The sequence below is a fragment of the Solanum stenotomum genome, chromosome 3 (assembly GCF_019186545.1).
Source record: "Solanum stenotomum isolate F172 chromosome 3, ASM1918654v1, whole genome shotgun sequence".
Taxonomy (NCBI): domain Eukaryota; kingdom Viridiplantae; phylum Streptophyta; class Magnoliopsida; order Solanales; family Solanaceae; genus Solanum; species Solanum stenotomum.
Window position 1 is genome coordinate 30,800,253 of NC_064284.1, and position 23,953 is coordinate 30,824,205.

The window sequence follows — 23,953 nt, forward strand, 5'->3', positions numbered from 1 at the left end:
ACCTGAAGCAGATCGAGAGTCGCGATGCCGAAACCCTTCGCCCTTTTCTTCTTTTCCTTTTTCAGTTATGACCAAAATATTAAACCCCAAATAATTTAATTCATTTTAACCCATGGTCAAGTGGTATAGAGTCTTTAATAAATGATCACTTTAACCCACTAACTATCGATTAATTAACTTAAGTTAAACGAATAGTTCAAAATTTCTAAAAATGACCTTCCGGGTCATCACATTATCCACCACTAAAAATCATGTTCGTCCTCGAACATAAGGTGAAAGAAAATACCTGAAGCTTCAAAAAGCTGAGGATATCTAGCACGCATGTCAGACTCTGTCTCCCAAGTTGCCTCTCCCACTGATCGGTACTTTCATTGCACCTTCACTGAAGCAATCTCCTTGGTCCGAAGCTTTCAAACCTGCCTGTCCAATATAGCTATAGGTTCCTCCTCAAATGTCAAGTCTGGACCCAACTCCACTGAATCGAGTGAAAGCACATGTGACTCATCTGGAATATACTTTCGAAGCATAGAGACATGGAAAACAGGATGAACTGCCGACAAACTAGGTGGTAAGGCCAACTTATAGGCCACCTCTCCCACTCGACTCAAAATCTCAAAAGGTCCAATGAATCTAGGGCTAAGCTTGCCCTTCTTGCCAAACCGCATCACACCCTTCATAGGTGACACTCTAAGCCAAACATGATCGCCCTCCATAAACACTAAGGCTCTAACTCTCCGGTCTGCATAACTCTTCTGTTGACTCTGGGCTGTCAACATTCTATATTGAATCATACGGACTTGCTCTATAGCATCTCTAAGCAAGTCAGTATCCAAAGAGTCCATCTCTGTCGAATCAAACCAACCGATTGGAGACCTACATCGTCTGCCATACAACGCCTCAAATGGGGCCATCTGAATACTAGAGTGATAACTGTTATTGTAGGCAAACTCTGCTAAGGGTAAATGTCGATCCTATCTAGTACCAAAATTGATCACACATGCTCGGAGCATGTCCTCCAACACCTGAATCATCCGCTCGGACTGACCATCTGTCTGAGGGTGAAATGTTGTACTCATATCTAGCTGAGTACCCAAACCATGTTGTAATGCCTTCCAGAAGTGAGAAGTAAATAGTGAACCTCGATATGATATAATCGAAATAGGAACCCCATGTAGTTGCACAATCTGACTTATATATAGCTCGACTAACTTCTCTGCCGTATACTTCACCCGAACTGGAATTTAGTGGGCAGACTTAGTCAGCCTGTCAACTACAACCCAAATGGAGTCATAACCACCCACTGTGGTAGGCAAACCTACAACAAAGTCCATAGTGATCCGCTCCCACTTCCAAGTAGGAATAGGCATCCTCTAAGATACATCCCCGGGACGCTGGTGCTCACACTTGACCTATTGGCAAGTCAAACACCTAGAAACAAAGTCTGAAATATCTCTCTTCATCCCACACCACCAGTAATGCTGACTCAGATCATGATACATCTTCGCTGCTCCTGAATGGATAGAATATCGGGAACAATGGGCCTCTTCAAGAATCATTCTAGTCAACTCGCCCGTCTTAGGCACACAAATCCTGCCTCCGATCCTCAAGACACCATCAGAATCAAGGACAGCCTCCTTGGCTTCCCCTCTCAATACTCCATCTCGAATGAGACATAACTTTTCATTATCAAACTGGTGCGCACGGATCTGCTCGACTAAAGAAGACTAAGCCTCAATAAAAGCAATCATCCCATCACTCTCCTCTGAGATCTGCTACCGGACAAGTCTGTTATCTAACATCTGAACATCTCTAGCCAATGGTCTCTCCTCAATACTAAGTGCTGCAAAACTCCCCATGCTAGAAGTCCTCCTACTCAAAGCATCGGCCACAACATTGGCCTTCCCCGGATGATATAAAATGGTTACATCATAGTCCTTTAGCAACTCAAGCCATCTACATTGCCTTAAGTTCAGATCTCTCTGACTGAAGATAAACTGAAGACTCCGATGATCAGTGAAGATCTCACAATGCACCCCATACAAATAATGACGCCATAACTTAAGTACAAATACCACAGCCGCCAACTCTAAATCATGAGTAGGGTAGTTCTTCTCATGGGTCTTCAATTGCCTGGAAGCATAAGCAATCACCTTCCCTTTCTGCATTAATACACCACCCAAATCGACTGCTGACGCATCATAATACACAGTAAAGTCTACGCCCTCCTCAGGTAGAGTCAACACAGGAGCCGAAGTCAGCAAAGTCTTGAGCTTTTGAAAACTCTCCTCACACTCATCAGACCACTGAAAACCCACACCCTGTCGAGTCAATCTAGTAAATGGAGCTACAATAGTGGAGAAACTCTGAACAAATCATCGGTAATAACCTGCCAATCCCACAAAACTCTGAATCTCGGTAGGAGAAGTAGGTCGCGTCCAGCCTCTAACTGCCTCAATCTTGGCCGGATCTACTCTAATACCCTCCTTGGACACCACGTGTCCCAAGAATGCCACATAATTAAGCTAGAACTCACACTTTGAGAACTTGGAATACAACCTCTTTTCACTCAATCTCTGAAGTACAATTCTCAAGTGTCGGACATGGTCATCCTCAGTCCTGGAGTAAACCAAAATGTCATCGATGAAGACAATCACAAAAGAATCAATGTTTGGTCGAAATACCCCGTTCATCATCTCCATAAAAGCTGCAGGGGCATTACTCAACCCAAAGGACATCACTAAGAACTCATAATGCCCATACCGAGTCCGAAAAGCTGTCTTAGGGATATCTGATGCCCTAATCTTCAACTGATGATACCCAGACCTCAAATCAATCTTGGAGAACAAAGATGCCCCCTGTAGCTGATCAAATAAGTCATCAATACGCGGAAAAGGATACTTATTTTCACAGTTACCTTGTTTAACTGTCTGTAATCAATACACATCCTCACAGTCTCATTCTTTTTCTTCACAAACAACATAGGGGCACCCCAAGGTGACACACTAGGGCAAATAAACCCCTTACTCAATAAATCCTGCAACTGATCCTTCAACTCTTTCAACTCTGCTGGAGCCATACGGTAGGGAGGAATAGAAATGGGCTTAGTGCCCGGCTCCAAATTAATAGCAAAATCAATATCCCTATCTGGAGGAACACTTGGAAGATCAGAAGGGAATACATTGAGAAACTCCTGAACCACGGGAACAGAATCCATGGAACGTGGTTTAACACTAGTGTCCCAAATAAAAGCTAAGTAAGACAAACACCCTCTCTCCACCAATCTCTAAGCACGGATAAAGGAAATGACTTTGCTAGGATAAGAGCCATTAGCACCCTTCCACTCAACCCTCGGAACACCAGGCATTGCTAAAGTCACAGTCTTAGCATTACAATCAAGGACAACATAATAAGGAGAAAGCCAATTCATACCTATGATAACATCAAAGTCTACCATCCCCAGAATAATTAAATATACCTAAGTGTCATACCCCGCTAGAGAAACAAGACAAGATCGATACACTCGATCCACCACTAAGGGCTCACCTACGGGTGTAGAAACACGAATAGGTACAGTTATGCTATCACATATCATATCAAATTCAGCAGCAAAATAGGTGGACATCTAAGAGAATATAGACCATGGATCAAACAATACAGAAGCAGATCGATGGCATACTGGGATGATACCTATAATAACAATATCAGAAATCTCCGCTTCGGGTCTCCCCGAGAAAGCATAACAGTGGCCCCCTTGGCCACCTCCAACCTGGGTGGTAACTCTACCCCCACTCTGCTGAGCTGCAGAACCACTACTAGAAGCTGTACCGCCTCTACCTGACTGAAATCTGCCTTGACCTCTACCCTATGGTACCGGTGGTCTAGCCTGAAATGAAGAATTAGGTTGGGACCCTCCACGACCCCTCTGGGAAGTACACTGTCGCATCAGGTGATCGGGATCTCCACAAGAAAAGGAAAATCTCTGTCCCGAGAACCGCTGTGCGGACCCTGAAAACCCACTATAATTGCCTCGCCCCATAGGTCGCTGCTGTGAACCGTGACCCACGCTATAAGAACCCCGAGGTATCTGACCACCCTTGGATGTTGGCATAGATGCATGAACGGGTCCTCGTTGCTGAAAGGAACCACTCCCTCTGTGTGATCCCCTGCCTCCAGATGAGGCACCATGAAATTGACCTGTTGTACGGACCCTCTTAGGGTCCCCAAACTTTTCCCTCTCCATCAATTCTGCCTCTTTAGCGGCGCTCACAATGGACTGGAAAGAAGCCCCCTCTCTAGATGCTCTAAACACATCCGATCTGATGGAGAAAGTCAGCCCCCTCACGAATCTACGAATCCTTTCCGTCTCGTCTGGAATATTGGCCAAAGCATGCCCAGACAACTGGCAAAATCGGGCCTCATACTCTGTAACTGATAAATTGTCCTGTCTCATATTTTCAAACCTCAAACGACTCTCCTCTCTCACGCTCCGAGGGATAAAGCGGTCATGGAAGGCACTGGAAAACCTCTCCCAAGTCACTGGAGGAGATCCAACTGGCAAAGTGCCCGAATAAGTTCTGCACCACTCTCTCGCTGCCCACGAAGTTGGATTGTAGCATATCGAACCCCATGTGACTCAGCTAATCCAACAACCTCTAGCAACTGTCGGCATGTAGTCAAAAACTCATGAGCGTCCTCACTCTTCCCACCCTGAAACTGAGGTGGGTCCATCTTTCGAAATTTCTCATACCTACGTTGCTCATCCTCTGTTAGAACAACCAATGGTGCACCCTGACCCCCAATTGCTGGTGCAAGATCATTCTCAACCATGGGATCCTTTGGTGGCTGCCCCACCGCATCTTGCATAACTGGAGCTTCCTACAGCTCTTGGGTCTGAGTCCCGTCTCTAGTCTGAGAGTCTTGTGGTGTGGCGGCTGCAACACCACCCTGAGTAAAGCTCTCAAGCACACTTAACACCCTCAATAATGTATCCTAAAGCAAAGGTGTGACTGCAGGCTCTGGAGGAACCCGGTCCTCTCTGTCATCAATCTGAGGCTCAGGAGAGGCCTCTCTAGTACGACCTCTCACTGGTGCTGCTCTACGGCCACGACCTTTGGCTAGTGTCATTCCACGAGCACGACCTCTAGCTCGGGCTCTACCCCTACCCCTAGCTGGGTGCCTCAACAACTACCTCGGGAAGTGCCTCCCCTCTACCACCAGTAACAGTCGCTCTAGTCCTCGTCATCTGTCAAAAGAGCAAAAGAGCATACAATAGCTCAGTACTAAAGAAGGCAACCACTCACAATGAGAAAGAATGAGCAAAAACGAAGTTTCCTAATAGTCTTTATAGCCTCTCAGAGATAAGTACAGACGTCTCCGTACCAATCCTTGAGACGCTATGTAGACTCGGCTTATATCCACGTGAGACCTATGAACCTAGGGCTCTGATACCATTTTGTCACGACCAAAAAATGGATGTGATGGCACTTGTCGTATCCCACCAAGACAAGTCAGCCTAAAACCCAATCATTTTTATAAAATGCGAAAATAAAGCAAAGTTCGATAACAATTACTATTACGAAAACAAGTCAACTTAATTAAATCCCCAAAACCTGGTTGTCACGTGCACAAGCCTCTAATGTAAATACTAGAATTGAAATAAAATACGCAAGTCTCAAATAACGTTGTCTTTCAAGTAAAAACAAAATTATAAACAGGGGTAAGAAGGTTCGCTGAGATGACAAACAATTACCTCTCAGATCTCCACAGAAAGCCTCAGAAATGAATAGAATGGAAGGTATCACAAAGATCTGGGCTCGTTACCTACAAAAGATTGTAGAAGCAAGGGGTGAGTACCAAACCACACGTTACTCAACAAGCAAACCTCTAAACACAAGCTAAGGGTACAAAATACGGATACTCCTTACACCCCATCCTAACCTCCATAACTACAACCTGCATAAAACCAGCCCAACCTAACAATTCACAGTTTACAAAGCATACAACTCAATAACAACACTCTAACAGATCATATATTCTCAATAACAACTCAATATAAATCAATAACAAGCTTCACAGAAAGGCACTCACAAGATCAAGTTTATCAATAATAAAAATGTGCAATGCAATGAAATGCAATGTCAAGTATAGTGATGCATGTCTGACTTAATGATACAAACCCGATGTCTCTTAGTCCGGGACCCATGGGGGACATATCTGTCCCTAAATCCATCGCGGCGCACGATACATCCCTCGAAATATAATATTCGTTGCGGCGCGCGACACATCCCTCGAAATATTGTATCCATCGCGGCGCGTGATACGTCACTTGAAATGGTACATCTTCTTTAATTTCTTATTCTTTCTTAGTGCACCTAACACTTGTCACAACCATGTCTCAGAACAATGCAAATGACATGTTCACACAAATAATTAGGAGATAACCATTTTCATAACATTGCACAATTCACAACAACACAATCATGATACAACTTCAACAATGATTCAACAAGTCTTTCAAACAATTCTCAACACATCACACAAACAATTGATCACATTAATCCCAAACATATACCACAAGGAAATACACGAATTCCATACGCTTAACAAGGGTTTAGAAATCCACTTGCCTCAATCAATCAAGAATTCACTCCAGGACTTGAGCCTTCCCTTTTCGTTGAACTTCCAAATCAATGCAATCTATTCAAGTACATAGTCACAATAAGATTTGGAAACTGACAACATCCATATTACTATAGGTTTAGCCTAGACCCATACGATCACCCAAATCTATAATCAAGTTCCTATGTTTTAAGCTTAGGGTTAAGTTTCAACTCTTTTTCAATATCATTAAAGTTAGTCACACAATTTTTCAAAGACCCACGTTGAACAACTACCAATTTCCATTCACCTTATCCTTCCATTTCTGACAAATATTTTGTCTTTTCTCTTTTTCAATGTTTAGCAATACACATCAAATTATCTATAATCAAATCACCCAACCAATATATTAAAAATTGATTCATAATATGATAATAAAAATAAACTTACAATCGGTACCGCACAACTCAATCAACTTACAGTGACATACTGCATACACCATTCTTAATTCGTAATGATTAATTAAAAAAAGAATCATTGCCCAATCATCACTCCATTAATACCAATCCATAATTGGTAAAGAATTAAGGGTAAAACAAAATAATACACTGCACTTATCTAATCTACAAACTTACGAAGCAAATCATCCCTTTCCTACCTAATATAATATTATTTCCACACATATACATATGTAGAAATTAATAAAGAGCATGCAGAGCACTTGACGCAGTACCTTAAGCAGATCGAGACTCGCGATGCCGAAACCCTTCGCCCTTTTCTTCTTTTCCTTTTTCAGTTATGACCAAAATATTAAACCCCAAATAATTTAATTTATTTTAACCCATGGTCAAGTGGTATAGTGTCTTTAATAAATGATCACTTTAACCCACTAACTATCGATTAATTAACTTAAGTTAAACGAATAGTTCAAAATTTCCAAAAATGACGTTCCGGGTCATCACACCATCGTTGCAAGAATTTTATTCTAGCTCCTAAGGTGTCCGTTAATTCTGCTTCATTCCAACTTTTTATTATTTTTGAATTAAAAGGTTTTGGTAATTTTGTAAAATATAATTTTCTTATTTCTTTACTTTCTTCTGTGTTATATGTTCCTTTATAATAGTATTCTCTAAATGCACATGTATATTCATCTATGTAACACATATTACATATTGCTAATTTTGTCATTAGATTTCGATTTATGATTTTTTTCTTTATTTTGTTCTTCTACTTCTGTTGTCATACTACTAAATTCATTTCTTATAGCTACTTCATATTTATATAATATTTCTATAGTTGTAGTAGCTAATTCGCCATTAGATTTTTTATTACTTCTTAGAGTTTTTAAACTTTCATCTGATAAATTTTGTAGCCATAATTTTACTGTTTCTATAAGCATTCTTTCTGTATATCCTGATGTTTCTGTTATTATTATTTTGTTATCTATCAATTGTTTTGATATATATCCTATTCATAATTGGATTGTTTTATTATATCTGCTATACAATTTAAATCTAAAAAATCATGTCGTTCAGTTATTGGTTTAGGTGTCCATTTTTTATTTAATCTTTTATCCCATATAGTTTTTCTCTCTCATATTGTCCATAGTTTTCATTATAATATTTTGGATCAAAATATTTTGAGTTTTTTACTCTTGATGTGCTAGGCTTTTCATCCATGTCTACGTCTCCTATATTTAGTTCTAAATTCTTTGTATTATATATTTTTGCTAAATGTTCTGTATATGTTTCGCTTGTTTCCGAATGTTGTTCATCTAGATCATCATTATGTATTTCATCAACTCTTATTTCAGATAGATTATCTTGGTTATTTTCTTATTTTCCTTCTAATTCATCTTCTAATTGTAATTTTTCTTTAAATTTAATTATCTCATTTGCTAATTTTATTTTTTGTTCTTTTTCTTTTTGTTTCATTTCACACATTTCTTTTAACATTGCTAGTTTTTTTTCTAGTTCTATTATTTTAGTATTTTTTACTTCTTCTAATTGTTGTACTTCCTTTTTTGCTTGTTGTTTTATTTTTTCAATTTTCTTTTTTCTATATATTTCTTGATTTTCTTTTGCTATTCTTATCATAGCAGTGAAACTATCTTCTAGGTTTTACCGTTTCGTTTTCTAACATTAAACTTAGATTGTCACCTATTTTCTTATATCTTCTTCCTCGATTGGAAAATATTATCTTTATTTTTAATCCATCATAGTTTTCATATATTTTTTCATCTATTGCGTATTCTTCCTTATTCATTTATAGATTGTGTTGAAGTTTATATTCTAAGTTATTTATTTGTATTTCTAGATATGAAATGGTCTTTCTTTGTGCTATTATAGATTTGTGACAAATTCATGCAAATATATTACTGTTAAGTCTACTTTGTCTATGTTCTAATTCTTGTCTTTTTGCTATAATTTTTTCATTAAGTTTTTGTCTATATTCGTTATTCTCGTTATTCATTGTAATTTTAAATATTGAATATATTTATATTCTATTTTATATATATTATCTATTTATTGATTTAATTTTTCATTATCAGTTTTTGTGATATTAAGTTGTTTATATTCCGAATATAATTTGTTTAATTTTCTTCTTATTTTTCTTAACTTTGTACTAGTATGTTTCTTACCATGTTTCTTATTATTCATAGCTCTGATACCATTTTTCGGTGTGGAGTTGGTAATTGAGTAATTCATAGAAGTGGTAGTGTGGTAGGTGAGTAATTTATTTTGGAGATTTTATTATAATATTATTTTACTAAGTGTATTAATCTTGATATTTCTTTAATATTAGGTGCGAAATTCATGGTAAAATATAATAATATTAATTGTAATATTCTTTCGATAGTTGTTTTAATCTGAATATTTCATTAATATTATTTATGATATATTCTAGGTATAACATATTTTGGGTTCTTTAGTACATATATAAATTTTGTTCTATTAATTGTTCCAATAGTTTTATATCTTCCATAGATTCTGTCCAATATTGTTAATATTCGTAGTTCATTTTAGTTTGAATTTATTTCTTAATCGTACCATTCTATTCTTTTGTTGTCTAAATCATGTAGGTCTATTTTATACCATTGTTGGTTCAATATATCTTCTGATTCCTTATCATTAAATATTTCTTCCCATATGATTCTTTTTAATTCGATTATTTTTATATCTTTAAGTATATATAAGATTAAAGTTTCATAGTTTATTATCATTTAATCATGAACGTATGTAGTCATGTTCTTTATCATGCAGATATTTTATTTCAAATTATTCCTTCTTATCATATTCATAATTGATTAAATTCATATTAGATCATTATGAACTAGATTATATGTTTATTATGTTTTCCTGTCACTACTAGCATCGTACTTTAGCGGATTCAGAGCAATGGATAATAAGAAACATGGTAAGAAACATACGAGTAGAAAGTTAAGAAAAATAAGAAGAAAATTAAACAAATTATATCCGGAATATAGACAGCTCAATATCACAAAAACTGATTACAAAAAATTATATCAATTAATAGATAATATATCTAAAATGGAATATAAATATATTCAATATTTAAAGATACAATGAATAGCAAGAATAATGAATATAAAGAAAAACATACTGAAATAATTATAGCGAAAAGACAAGAATTAGAACATAGGCAAAATAGACTTAATAATAACATATTCGCAGGAATTTGTAAAAAATCTATAATAGCAGAGAGAAAAACTATTTTTTATCTAGAAATAAAAATAGAAAGTTTAGAATATAAACTTCAACACAATCTATAAATGAATAAAGAAGAATACACAATAGATGAAAAAACATATGAAAACTATGACGGATTAAAAATAAAGATAATATTTTCTAATCTAGGAAGAAGATATAAGAAAATAGGTGACAATATAAGTTTAATGTTAGAAAAAGAAACGGTAAAACTAGAAGATAGTTTAACTGATATGACAAGAATAACAAAAGAAAATGAAGAAATAGATAGAAAAACGGGAATAGAAAAAATAAAACAACAAGCAAAAAAGGAAGTACAACAATTAGAAGAAGTAAAAAATACTAAAATAATAGAACTAGAAAAAGAGTTGGCAATGCTAAAAGAGATGTATGAAATGAAACAAAAAGAAAAAGAACAAAAAACAAAATGAACAAATGAGATAATTAAATTTAAAGAAAAATTGCAACTAGAAGATGAATTAGAAGAAAAATAAGAAAATAACCAAGAAAATCTACCCGAAATAAGAGTTGACGAAATAAACGACGATGATCTAGAACAACATTCGGATACAAGCGAAACATATACGGAACTTTTAGCAAACATGGACAATACAAAGGATTTAGATGTAAATACAGGAGACGTAGACATGGATGAAAAACCTAGTACATCATGAGTAAAAAACCCAAAAAATTTAAATTCAAAATATTATAATGAAAACTATGGACAATATGAGAGAGGAAAAACTATATGGGATAAAAGATTAAATAAAAAATGGACGCCTAAACCCATGACTGAACAACACAATTTTTTAAATTTAGACTGTGTAGCAGATATAAATAAAACAATCCAATAATGGATGAGATATACATCAAAACAATTAATAGATAACAAAATAACAATAACAGAAATACCAGGATATATAGAAAGAACACTTATAGGAACAGTAAAATTATGGCTACAAAATTTATCAGGTGAAAGTTTACAATCTCTAAGAAGTAACAAAAAATTTGATGGTGACATAGCTACTACAACTATAAAAATATTATATAAATACGAAATAGCTATAAGAAATGAATTTAGTAGTATGACAACAGAAGTAGAAGAACAAAATAAAGAAAAAATCCCAAATCGGAATCTAATGACAAAATCAGCAATATGTAACATGTGTTATATAGATGAATATACATGTGCATTTAGAGAATACTATTATAAAGGAACATATAGCATAGACGAAAGTAAAGAAATAAGAAAATTATATTTTACAAAATTACCGGAACCTTTTAATTCAAAAGTAATAAAAAACTGGAATGAAGCAGGATTAACAGATACCTTAGGAGCTAGAATAAAATTCTTACAACGATGGTTTATGGAACTATGTGAAAAACATAAAGAAGAAATAAAAATGGAAAAAATATTAGTAAAACACTTGGCATGTTGCAAAAATAAAACAATACCTCAATTTGGTTGTACGAATAGGTATTATAAAAATAGAAAGAAATATAATAAAAAATACAGATCAAAATATAAATATAAAAAACCAAGAAGAAGGTACTATGTAAAAAACTACAAAACCAAAAGATCATATAGATCAAAAAGAAAACTAACGGAATGTACTTGTTATAATTGTGAAAAATTAGGACATATAGCTAGAGGTTGTAAATTACCTAAAAATCTGAAGAAAAAACAAATATAAGAAATAATAATAAACGATGAAAAATATATGCCGATAGAATACATAGATTATGAATTAGAAAGTGAAGATAGCATATATGAAATATCAGAAAATGAAATAGATAATGATATAGAAATAGAATCAAACAATGAATTCTATAATATAACAAATGACTGAAATAGATATACAAATAATAAATAAAGAAGAACATCAAGACGAAGAATCTTTAGAACAAAAAATAATATATGATAACAGTATATTTGAACAAATAAAAGAAAAAAAATTAGACCTAAGCGTAGCAAAAATATTCGAAATACCAACAATGAGAAACTGGTTTAAACGACAAAAAGAAGAATATTATGTAGTAAGTCAAAGAGAACATATCGTAGATTGCAAATACACCAAAGGAAAGGCTAAAATACCAATAATAAATAAACGAATAATAAATAAAGAAATACAAGATATTAAGGCTAAAAATTCAATTAAATATGTACATTTAGGAGGAACGGAAATATTAATAAAAGCATGTTTTAGAGAAGGAATAGATACACACATAGAAATATACTTAGCGGATGATAGAATCATGCAACCTATAGAAAAAAGTATAATAAGTGCAGTAAAAGGTAACCTCATATACCAAAAATTTAAATTTATAATAAGTGCTAACTACTCAGTAGCAATAAATGACAGGAACATAGATAAATTACGAGTATTATATTGGAGAATGTCATGAATAGAACTAGCCCCCGGAAGTAAAATATTTACAGCTAGATGTAAAAACTTATATCTTTTAACAACAAAACATAAAATAACAGTGAAAAATAAAATAAAAATAGAAAATCCTTTTGAAAGGTTAGTTAAATTCATAGATAAAAATTATTATAGTTATAATGAGATTGATATAGAAGAAGATTTAGAAATAGTAAAAGAAAGATTAAGCACATCAAAAAGAATAAACTGTGAAATACCACAAATTTCATAAAAAATGAGTACCTAAAAAAGAATAGATAAAACTACACAAAAATCAATGGAAGAAGATATAAAACCACATCATTACTACATAACGGGAATAATGGAACAACGAAAATATTTAATATTAATAGATACAGGACTAGAAGAAAACTATATTACAAGAGAATTAGTGACAGAAGATGAAATAATAACTATTGAACAATTATGCCCCGAACTACCAAAGGTATTAATGTATACCGAAGAAACTACAGAAAAGGAAATAATCATTGGAGGCGTACCAATAGTAATAAAATTTAAAATATATCAAGGAGATGAAAATATCACTTTAGGAATAAAATGGCTAGAACAAGTAAAACCATATAATCTAGAAGACAAACAGTTAATAATAAATTATGAAAATAAAAGAGTAATAATAAAAAGGATTTTAGTATGATAAAAATATGAAAATATATATACTTGCAAAGATAATAATAGAAGGATATTACAACAAATATTATACACCAATAATAGATACGGGAGCAGAAGCTAATATATGTAAACACAATTGTTTACCAGAAGATAAGTGGGAAAAATTTAAAACACCGATAGTAGTAACATGATTTAATAATGAAGGAAGTATGATCACATATAAGGCAAAAAATATAAAAATACAAATAAGGGATAAGATATTAACTATAGAAGAAATATATAACTTTGAATTGACTACAAAAGATATGCTACTAGGAATGCCATTTTTAGAAAAACTATACCCACATATAATAACAAAAACACACTGGTGGTTCACAACACCGTGTAAACAAAAAATAGGAGTAAAAAGAGTAAATAACAAAAAAGAAAAAACAACAGAATGGATAAAAGGAAGTGAAAAAATTACACAAAAATTAGAAAATATACAAGAAGAATACCCTAAAATAGAATTAATTATATTCTCTATAGATAAAGTAAAAATAACCCAAGATAAGTTAGAATTATTATATAGTGAGGATCCTTTACAAGGATGGGAGAAACATAAAACAAAAGTAAAAATTGAGCTAATTGATAATAATAGTATAATAACCCAAAAAGCATTAAAGTATAATTTTGATGATTTAACTTAATTTAAGATACATATAAATAAATTACTAGAAAAAGGATATATACAAGAAAGCAATAGTAAGCACACAAGCCCGACATTTATCGTAAATAAACATAGTGAACAAAAAAGAGGGAAATGCAGAATGATTATTGATTATAGAAATTGAAATGCGAAAACTAAAGCATATAATTATCCGATACCAAATAAAATACTAAAGATAAGACAAATACAAGGATATAATTATTTTAGCAAATTTGATTGTAAATCAGGATTTTATCACTTAAAACTAGAAGAAGAATCTAGAAAACTAACAACATTCATTGTACCACAAGGATTCTATGAATGGAATGTATTACCATTTGGATATAAAAATGCACCAGGTAGATATCAACACTTTATGGATAGCTACTTTAAATAATTAGAAAATTGTGTAGTATATATTGATGATGTATTACTATATTCCAAAACACAAGATATGTTATATAAAATTATTAGAAAAATTATTATCCATAGCTCTGATACCATTTTTCGGTGCGGAACTGGTAGTTGAAGGATTCATGAAAGTTGTAGTGTGGTAGGTGAGTAATTTATTTTAAAGGTTTTATTATAATATTCTTTTGCTAAGTGTCTTAATCTTGATATTTCTTTAATATTATTTTTTGTATATGCGGAATTCATGGTGAAATGTAATAATATTTATTGTAATATTCTTCTGATAGTTGGTTTAATAGAGTATTTCATTAATATTATTTATGATATATTCTAGGTATAACATATCTTGTGGTACATATATAAATTTTCTTCCATTAATTATTCTAACAGTTTGATATCTTCCATAGATTCTGTCCAATATTGTAAATATTCGTAGTCTAAATCATGTAAGTCTATTTCATACCATTGTTGGTTCAATATATCTTCTGATTCGTCATCATTAAATATTTTTTCCCATATGATTCTTCTTAATTCAATTATTTTTATATCTTTAAGTATATATAAGATTAAAGTTTCATAGTTTTTTATCATTTCATCATGAATGTATGTAGTCATGTTCTTTATCATGCAGGTTTTTTATTTCAAATTATTTCTTCCTACTATATTCATAATTGATTAAATTCATATTAGATCATTATGAACCAGATTATTTGTTTATCATGTTTTCCTGTCACTACTAGCATCGTACTTTAGCGGATATTTCCTTCTTATCAGCGCCTCAACTTTGTTTACTCTCCTAAACGACTTCCTCGCCTACCAGTTTCAACATTAGGATGGCATAGTATAGAAGTTTTCTCCTTGTTTCCAGTGTGCTAATAAACTAGAAATCATGATTCAAATAATTCTAATACATAATAACTAATATAAATTTATTCAATCTTATATATGATATTCAGGAATATATGAAATTAGTTCCGCATATTTTTAAACAATATACCTTTGCTTCTTGCTGATTCATGCTATCTGAAATATCTGATTGAATTTCAGATTGTTGCTCCATTTATCTAAATACTTAATTTTTGTAGAGAGGTATACGGTATTTAGCAGTCCGTAGTTGTAACATGTTCTTACTAAATTAGCGTTAGTTTTTTACTGTGCAATTAACTTGTTATATCCTTGTAACTTTTGTGTCAAATAATCCTGGTTTGGTTCTTTAGTAGTTGATCTGGGGTTAAGGTTTAAATAAGTTTGGATTTTGTGTATATTTTCGATGTAGGTTCGTGTGATGTAGTTATATGTCCTTTGGGTAAATGATTTTTCGAATAGCTAGTTTAAATTCGCATTTTTATGTTGTTTATCGCTCACATGTTTGTTTGTACCTGCAGCTGTATTTAAACAAACATTATGGGTTTTAAGGAGTTTCCCATCGTCTCCTTTTAGCTCTGGGTTTTTTCCGTCTTTCGATCGACGTAGCTCCGCATTTTTATAGTCATACTGCTGACTCGCTTTAGACTTCAGATTATCTTCATTAGTCTTTAGCTTTTGTATCTCGTTGTCCATACTATCCACTTTTGTACAAAGTGTAGTAATAGCTTTGAGTATCTTTTCAATTGTATCTTCTTCCTCAGTCTCAATCTGAGTAGCTTTGTCGTAATAGGTAATCTGCAATAACATTCTTATCAGTTTTTATTAGTTCAATTGTAAATATAAAATTTAATATATTTAATATCAGTCTCCTTATTTCTTTCGTTGTTACCGAATCTTGTATTTTTCTTGTTAGCCACCATTTTACTTGTGTATTATTTGTTCTTATAATAAATTTGTTATATACAATATATGGTTCAAATGATAATAAACACTTATACACTGAATATAATTCTTTTTTATTTATTTCCCATTTTATTTATGTATTATTAAATGTTCCTGAATAATACCTACAATGATGTTCTATTGTATTATCATCATATCTGTATTTTAATATTCCTCCATAACTTTTTTCACTCACATCTGATTCTATTATATAAGTAAAAAAAATTTTCATCCGAAAAATATAGTTTAGGTAGGTTTTTACACAATAATTTTATTTTTTGTATTTGTGTTTGGTCTTTCTTGTCAAACTGATATTCTACATCTTTCTTTAATTTTTGTTGTAATAATTTTAAATTCTCTGCTAATTTCGGTATGTATTCTCTTACCTGGTTTATTAGTCCTAGAAATGATTGTAATTTCTTTTTCGTATCTAGCTGTTCATTTGAGTTAATTATTTTTTGTACTATATGCGTTTGCAGTTTTATTCCATTTTTATCTATTTGTATTCCTAGGAATTCTATTTGGTTTTTCATTATGTCTGCTTTCTTTTTACTTAGACTTATGCCTGAATATTCTATAATATGTATGAATTTTTCTAATAATCTTATGTGTTCATCTTGGGTTTTCGAATATAGTAATATATTATCAATATATACTACACAATTTTCTAATTGTTTTAAGTAGTTATCCATAAAGTGTTGATATCTACCTGGTGCATTTTTATATCCAAAAGGTAATACATTCCATTCATAGAATCCTTGTGGTACAGTGAATGCTGTTAGTTTTTTAGATTCTTCTTCAAGTTTTAAGTGATAAAATTCTGGTTTACAATCAAATTTGCTAAAATAATTATATCTTTGTAGTTGTCTTATCTTTAGTATTTTATTTGGTATTAGATAATTATATGTTTTAGTTTTTGCATTTAAATTTCTATAATCAATAACCATTCTGCTTTTTCCTCTTTTTTGTTCACTATGTTTATTTACGATAAATGCCGGGCTTGTATGCTTACTATTGCTTTCTTGTATATATCATTTTTCTAGTAATTCATTTATATGTATGTTAAATTAAGTTAAATCATCAAAATTATACTTTAATGATTTTTGGGTTATTATACTATTATTATCAATTAGGTCAATTTTTACTTTTGTTTTATATTTCTCCCATCCTTGTAAAGGATCCTCACTATATAATAATTCTAACTTATCTTGGATTATTTTTACTTTATCTATAGAGAATATAATTAATTCTATTTTAGGGCCTTCTTCTTTTATATTTTCTAATTTTTGTGTAATTTTTTCGCTTCCTTTTATCCATTCTGTTGTTTTTCGTTTTTTTTGTTTACTCTTTTTGCTCCTATTTTTTGTTTACACGGTGTCGTGAACCACCAATGTGTTTTTGTTATTATATGTGGGTATAATTTTTCTAAAAATGGATTTCCTAATAACATATCTTTTGTAGTTAATTCAAAATTATATATTTCTTCTATAGTTAATATCTTATCCATATTTGTATTTTTATATTTTTTGCCTTATATGTGATCATGCTTCCTTCATTATTAAATCCTGTTACTATTATCGGTGTTTTTAATTTTTCTCATGTATCTTCTGGTAAACAATTGTATTTATATACATTAGCTTCTGCTCCCGTATCTATCATTGGTGTATAATATCTGTTGTAATATCCCTCTTTATTATCTTTGCAAGTATGTATATTTTCATACTAAGGTTCTTTTTATTATTACTCTTTTATTTTCATAATTTATTGTTAACTGTTTGTCTTCTAGATTATATGGTTTTACTTGTTCTAGCCATTTTATTCCTAAAATGATATTTTCATCTTCTTGATATATTTTAAATTTTATCACTATTGGTACTACTCCAATGATTATTTCCTTTTCTGTAGTTTCTTCGGTATACATTAATGTTTTGGTAGTTCGGGGCATGATTGTTCAATAGTTATTATTTCATCTTCCTTCACTAATTCTCTTGTAATATAGTTTTCTTCTCGTCCTGTATCTATTAATATTAAATATTTTCGTTGTTCCATTATTCCCGTTATGTAGTAATGATGGGGTTTTATTTATTCTTCCATTGANTTCACTAATTCTCTTGTAATATAGTTTTCTTCTCGTCCTGTATCTATTAATATTAAATATTTTCGTTGTTCCATTATTCCCGTTATGTAGTAATTATGGGGTTTTATTTCTTCTTCCATTGATTTTTGTAGAGTTTTATCTATTCTTCTTGAGGTACTCATTTTTTATGAGATTTGTGGTATTTCACAGTTCATGTTTATTCTTTTTGATGTGCTTAATCTTTATTTTACCATTTTTAAATCTTCTTCTATGTTAATTTCATTATAACTATAGTCATTCTTGTCTTTGACTGTGACTATTCTTTCAAAAGAATTTTCTATATTTATTTTTTTATTTTATTTTTTGCTGTTATTTTATGTTTTGTCTTTAAAACATATAAGTTTTTACATCGAACTGTAAATATTCTCGGGGCTAGTTCTATTCTTGACATTTTCCAATATAATACTACTGATTTATCTATATTTTTGTCATTTATTTCTACTAAGTAATTAGCACTTATTATAAATTTAAATTTTTGGTATATGAGGTTACCTTTTACCGCACTTATTATACTTTGTTCTATGGGTTGTATAATTATATCATCTGCTAAGTATATTTCTATGGGTATATCTATTCCTTCTCTAAAACATGTTTTTATTAGTATGTTTGTTCCTCCTAAATGTACATATTTAATTGAATTTTTAGCCTTACTATCTTGTATTTCTTTATTTATTATTCGTTTATTTATTATTGGTATTTTGGCCTTTCCTTTAGTGTATTTGTAATCTATGATATGTTCTCCTTGACTTACTACATAATATTCTTCTTTTTGTCGTTTAAACCAGTTTCTTATTGTTGGTATTTCAAATATTTTTGCTACGCTTAGGTCTAATTCTTTTCCTTTTATTTGTTCAAATATATTATTAACAAATATTATTTTTTGTTCTGCCAATTCTTCATCTTGATATTTTTCTTTAGATATTATTTGTATATCTCTTTCAGTCATTGATATCGTATTCATTATCTGATTCTATTAGTGGATTATTTTTCATTTCATTTTCGGATAATTCATATATACTATCATTGCTTTCTAATTCATAATCTACGTACTCTATTTGCGTTTATTTTTCATCGTCTATTATTATTACTGATATCTGTTTTTCTTTGGATTTTTAGGTAATTTAAAATCTCTAGCTATATGTCCTAATTTTCCACAATTATAACAAGTACATTCCATTAGTTTTCTTTTTGGTCTATATGGTCTTTTGGTTTTGTAGTTTTTTACATAGTATCTTCTTCTTGGTTTTTTATATTTATATTTTGATCTGTATTTTTTATTATATTTCTTTCTATCTTCATAATACCTATCCGTACTACCAAATTGAGGTGTTGTTTTATTTTTGCAACATGCCAAGTTTTTTACTAATATTTTTTCCATTTTTATTTCTTCTTTATGTTTTTCACTTAGTTCCATAAACCATCGTTGTAAGAATTTTATTCTAGCTCCTAAGGTATCTGTCAATCCTGCTTCATTCCAACTTTTTATTATTTTTGAATTAAAAGGTTCTGGTAATTTTGTAAAATATAGTCTTCTTATTTCTTTACTTTCGTCTATGCTATACGTTCCTTTATAATAGTATTCCCTAAATGCACATGTATATTCATCTATATAATACATGTTACACATTGCTAATTTTGTCATTAGATTTCGATTTATGATTCTTTTCTTTATTTTGTTCTTCTACTTCTGTTGTCATACTACTAAATTCGTGTCTTATAACTATTTCGTATTTATATAATATTTCCATAGTTGTAGTAGCTATGTCACCATCAAATTTTTTATTACTTCTTAGTGTTTGTAAGCTTTCATCTAATAAATTTTGTAGCCATAATTTTACTGTTCCTATAAGTGTTCTTTCTATATATCCTGGTGTTTCTGTTATTATTATTTTGTTATCTATTAATTGTTTTGATATATATACCATCCATAATTGGATTGTTTTATTTAGATCTGCTACAGAGTCTAAATCAAAAAAATCATGTCGTTCAGTCATTGGTTTAGGTGTCGATTTTTTTATTTAATCTTTTATCCTATATAGTTTTTTTTCTATCATATTGTCCATAGTTTTCATTATAATATTTTGAATTTAAATTTTTTGAGTTTTTTACTCCTGGTGTACTAGGTTTTTCATCCATGTCTACGTCTCCTGTATTTACTTCTAAATCCTTTGTACTGTTCAAGTTTGCTAAAAGTTCCGTATAAGTTTCCCTTGTTTCCGAACGTTGTTCATCTGGATCATTGTCATTTATTTCATCAATTTTTATTTCAGGTAGATTATTTTGATTATTTTCTTCTTTTTCTTCTAATTCATCTTCTAATTGAAATTTTTCTTTAAATTTAATTATCTCATTTGCTAATTTTGTTTTTTGTTCTTTTTCTTTTTGTTTAATTTCATACATTTCTTTTAATATTACTAGCTCTTTTTCTAGCTCTATTATTTTAGTATTTTTTACTTCTTCTAATTGTTGTACTTCCTTTTTTGCTTGTTGTTTTATTTTTTCAATTCCCGTTTTTCTATCTATTTCTTCATTTTCTTTTGTTATTCTTATCATAGCAGTTAAACTATCTTCTAGTTTTACCGTTTCTTTTTCTAACATTAAACTTAGATTGTCACCTATTTTCTTATATCTTCTTCCTAGATTAGAAAATATTATCTTTATTTTTAATCCGTCATAGTTTTCGTATATTTTTTCATCTATTGCATATTCTTCTTTATTCATTTATAAATTATGTTGTAGTTTATATTCTAAGTTATTTATTTGTATTTCTAGATATAAAATAGTCTTTCTTTGTGCTACTATAGATTTGTGACAAGTTCCTGCAAATATATTACTGTTAAGTCTATTTTACCTATGTTCTAATTCTTGCCTTTTCGCTATAATTATTTCAGTAAGTTTTTCTTTATATTCATTATTCTCGTTATTCATTGTATTTTTAAATATTGAATATATTTATATTCTATTTTAGATATATTATCTATTAATTGATCTAATTTTTTGTTATTAGTTTTTGTGATATTAAGTTCTTTATATTCCGGATATAATTTGTTTAATTTTCTTCTTATTTTTCCTAATTTTCTACTAGTATGTTTCTTACCATGTTTCTTATTATCCATAGCTCTGATAAGTAATATGAAAGGCAGGCAATGCCTAATATATAAAACTCTCTCAAGATACTAAACATCGCCTTAGTGAACGTCGTGGCACGATGCAAGTCAACCTTCAAACCTCAGTTTTGGGGTTAGCCGTAGTATCACTAGGCAAACTCCCATGCTGTCTTGGGTTGACATGAGATGATATATGACCTATATGGGTCTCTAACTACTTGATCGAGACTGAATGAGAGGTGACAGTCTGAGTGAGGGTAGACACATCTTCTTTCATGCTTTTTAGTATTTTGTCTGACCCTTCAACTTTGTTTAGGATACGTGAGAGCATATCCTCGGATCTACCACCTTCCGAATCTTTGGGGTTCTATCACTCGTTTGGAGGTACATATCTGTCTTTTTTGCCATCCTTCCAATTTGGATTTCGGTCCCTCCATTCACGGTCTCGATCTTTCCATCCTTCATCTCTAGCCCTTCCTTGATTTCCACCATGCCTTGGGTAGTTTGAACGAAAGCCCCCGCTTTGGTTAGCTAGAAAATTTACTTCCTCATCATACATGGCTTCAAACTTCATCTCATCAGGATTGGCACCCCCTACTCCCACAACTTTAACCCCACGGGTATCAGCCCCCATGACATTTTTGGATAAAATGTCAAGCTTAGTCATGATCTTGGCCATGTTTTGGTCTCTCTCATTGTCCTTTTCAATCTGCTCCTTAGATAACTGGAAGGTGACAGGGGAGACTTGGTCCTAACGAGTGTACCATGCCCTATTAATGGTTGTCATGCCATCCAAAAGCTGAGCTGCTACTGCGTATGGCTGTAGCATTAAGCTTCCAGGTGAGAGTTGGTCAGCGACACCCTTGTTTACCGAGTCTAGACTCTGGTAGAAGTATTGAAGGAGCACATTATCAGGCAGACCATGAGTTGGGCATTCCAGTACCAATTTCTTAAATCAGAGCCATCTTTCGTGTAGAGGCTCTCTATTCAGTCGCTTAAAGCATTGGATGCTATCCCAAATAGTAATCATCTTCGAGGGAGGGAAAAATCTCATATTAAATGCGGTAACCAACTCCTCCCATGAAGTGATAGAGTTCTGTGGCAACTGAGCCAACCACTTGCATGCCTCGCCCATCAAAGAAAAAAGGAATAGCCTCAATCGAACTGATTCCTGAGAGATGTTTTTGAATGAGAATGGTCCACACATATCTACGGACTTTCGAAGATGCTCGTGTGAGTCCTCATGAGCTAACCCACTGAAAAGCCCTTTAGTTGCAAAAGTTTCAACACAGTGAATACCGCGTTTCCCTCTACTGGAGGTAGATGGATAATTCCAACACCTCCAATGAGATGCGGATCATTGATATTGGGCTCTTGAACATCGTTGAGGTTGCCGATGTCATCCTGATGAACCACCTGGCTTCCGTTACTACCGTTAAAACTCATGCTTTCTGAAATGTTTACACACTGAACAAAATAAAACTAAAAATTAAATTAGTAATCACTACAACTAAGAAGAACAAAATTTCTACTAATCTAAAAATTCTCAAGTAACACCACTCCCCGGCAACGGCGCCATTTTGATGCTTATCGTGACCAACGACACTAACCTACAGTATGAGTGTCTACGATCGTCAATAATATAGTAACCCAACTAAAAGTTGGGGTCGTATCTCAAGGGAGTAATTTTGAGAATTGATAGAAAAATAAAATTACGTCCAAATTAGTCGTAGCTAAAGATATTGACGAACAAAAACATAGTAAATCAAAGGGGGTGCCACGAAAGTGTCAAATATCAAATGGGGGTTTTGTCACAGGTAGTAAAATCAACAAAAAAATAACAAGAAAAACAATTGTGGGGAGAAGTTCTTGGGGTGTGACTGCAATAGAAGCTGAGATAAATCGTTGAGTACATGCTTTCGATAGGAAATTTGCAAAATTATAGTGACTAGGGTAAGCTTTAAATTGAAATAAGTTCCCTCTTGGGCAACTTACCCCGTTTCAAATGGGTTCCTCTCGGACACCCATCTGCCACATGAAAACCAGCCTACGGCTTACCCCATTCACTCTCTCGAGCTGAGTGTTAGGATATGGGACTAGGGCTCACCCTCTCGGGCTGAACCTCATGTTGACCCACTCCTTAGGCCATCAGTCTAGTGGTCATGGTTTCACGACCTCCCTCTCGGGCAAGCCGAAAACACATGGATGGTTTTGTGTTTGCAACTACAAACCCATTAAATTAAACCACAACCACTAGGTGAAATCACCATTAAAATACATCTAGCCTATCAACAAGTAAGACCCAACAACAATATCAACACATATTTGCTAAATCACACACCAAGAATGGGGTTTTTAGCCACACACCAAGAAATAACAAAATACACCTCAAATGATACTAAAATTCAACCTTAATTTAAGCA

General features: G+C 32.3%; 1 pseudogene; it reads right to left on the bottom strand.

Moving 5' to 3' along the window:
• Nucleotides 1–242: 242 nt before the first annotated feature.
• LOC125857516 (uncharacterized) lies at nt 243–4,240 on the bottom strand (annotated as a pseudogene).
• Nucleotides 4,241–23,953: the final 19,713 nt, after the last annotated feature.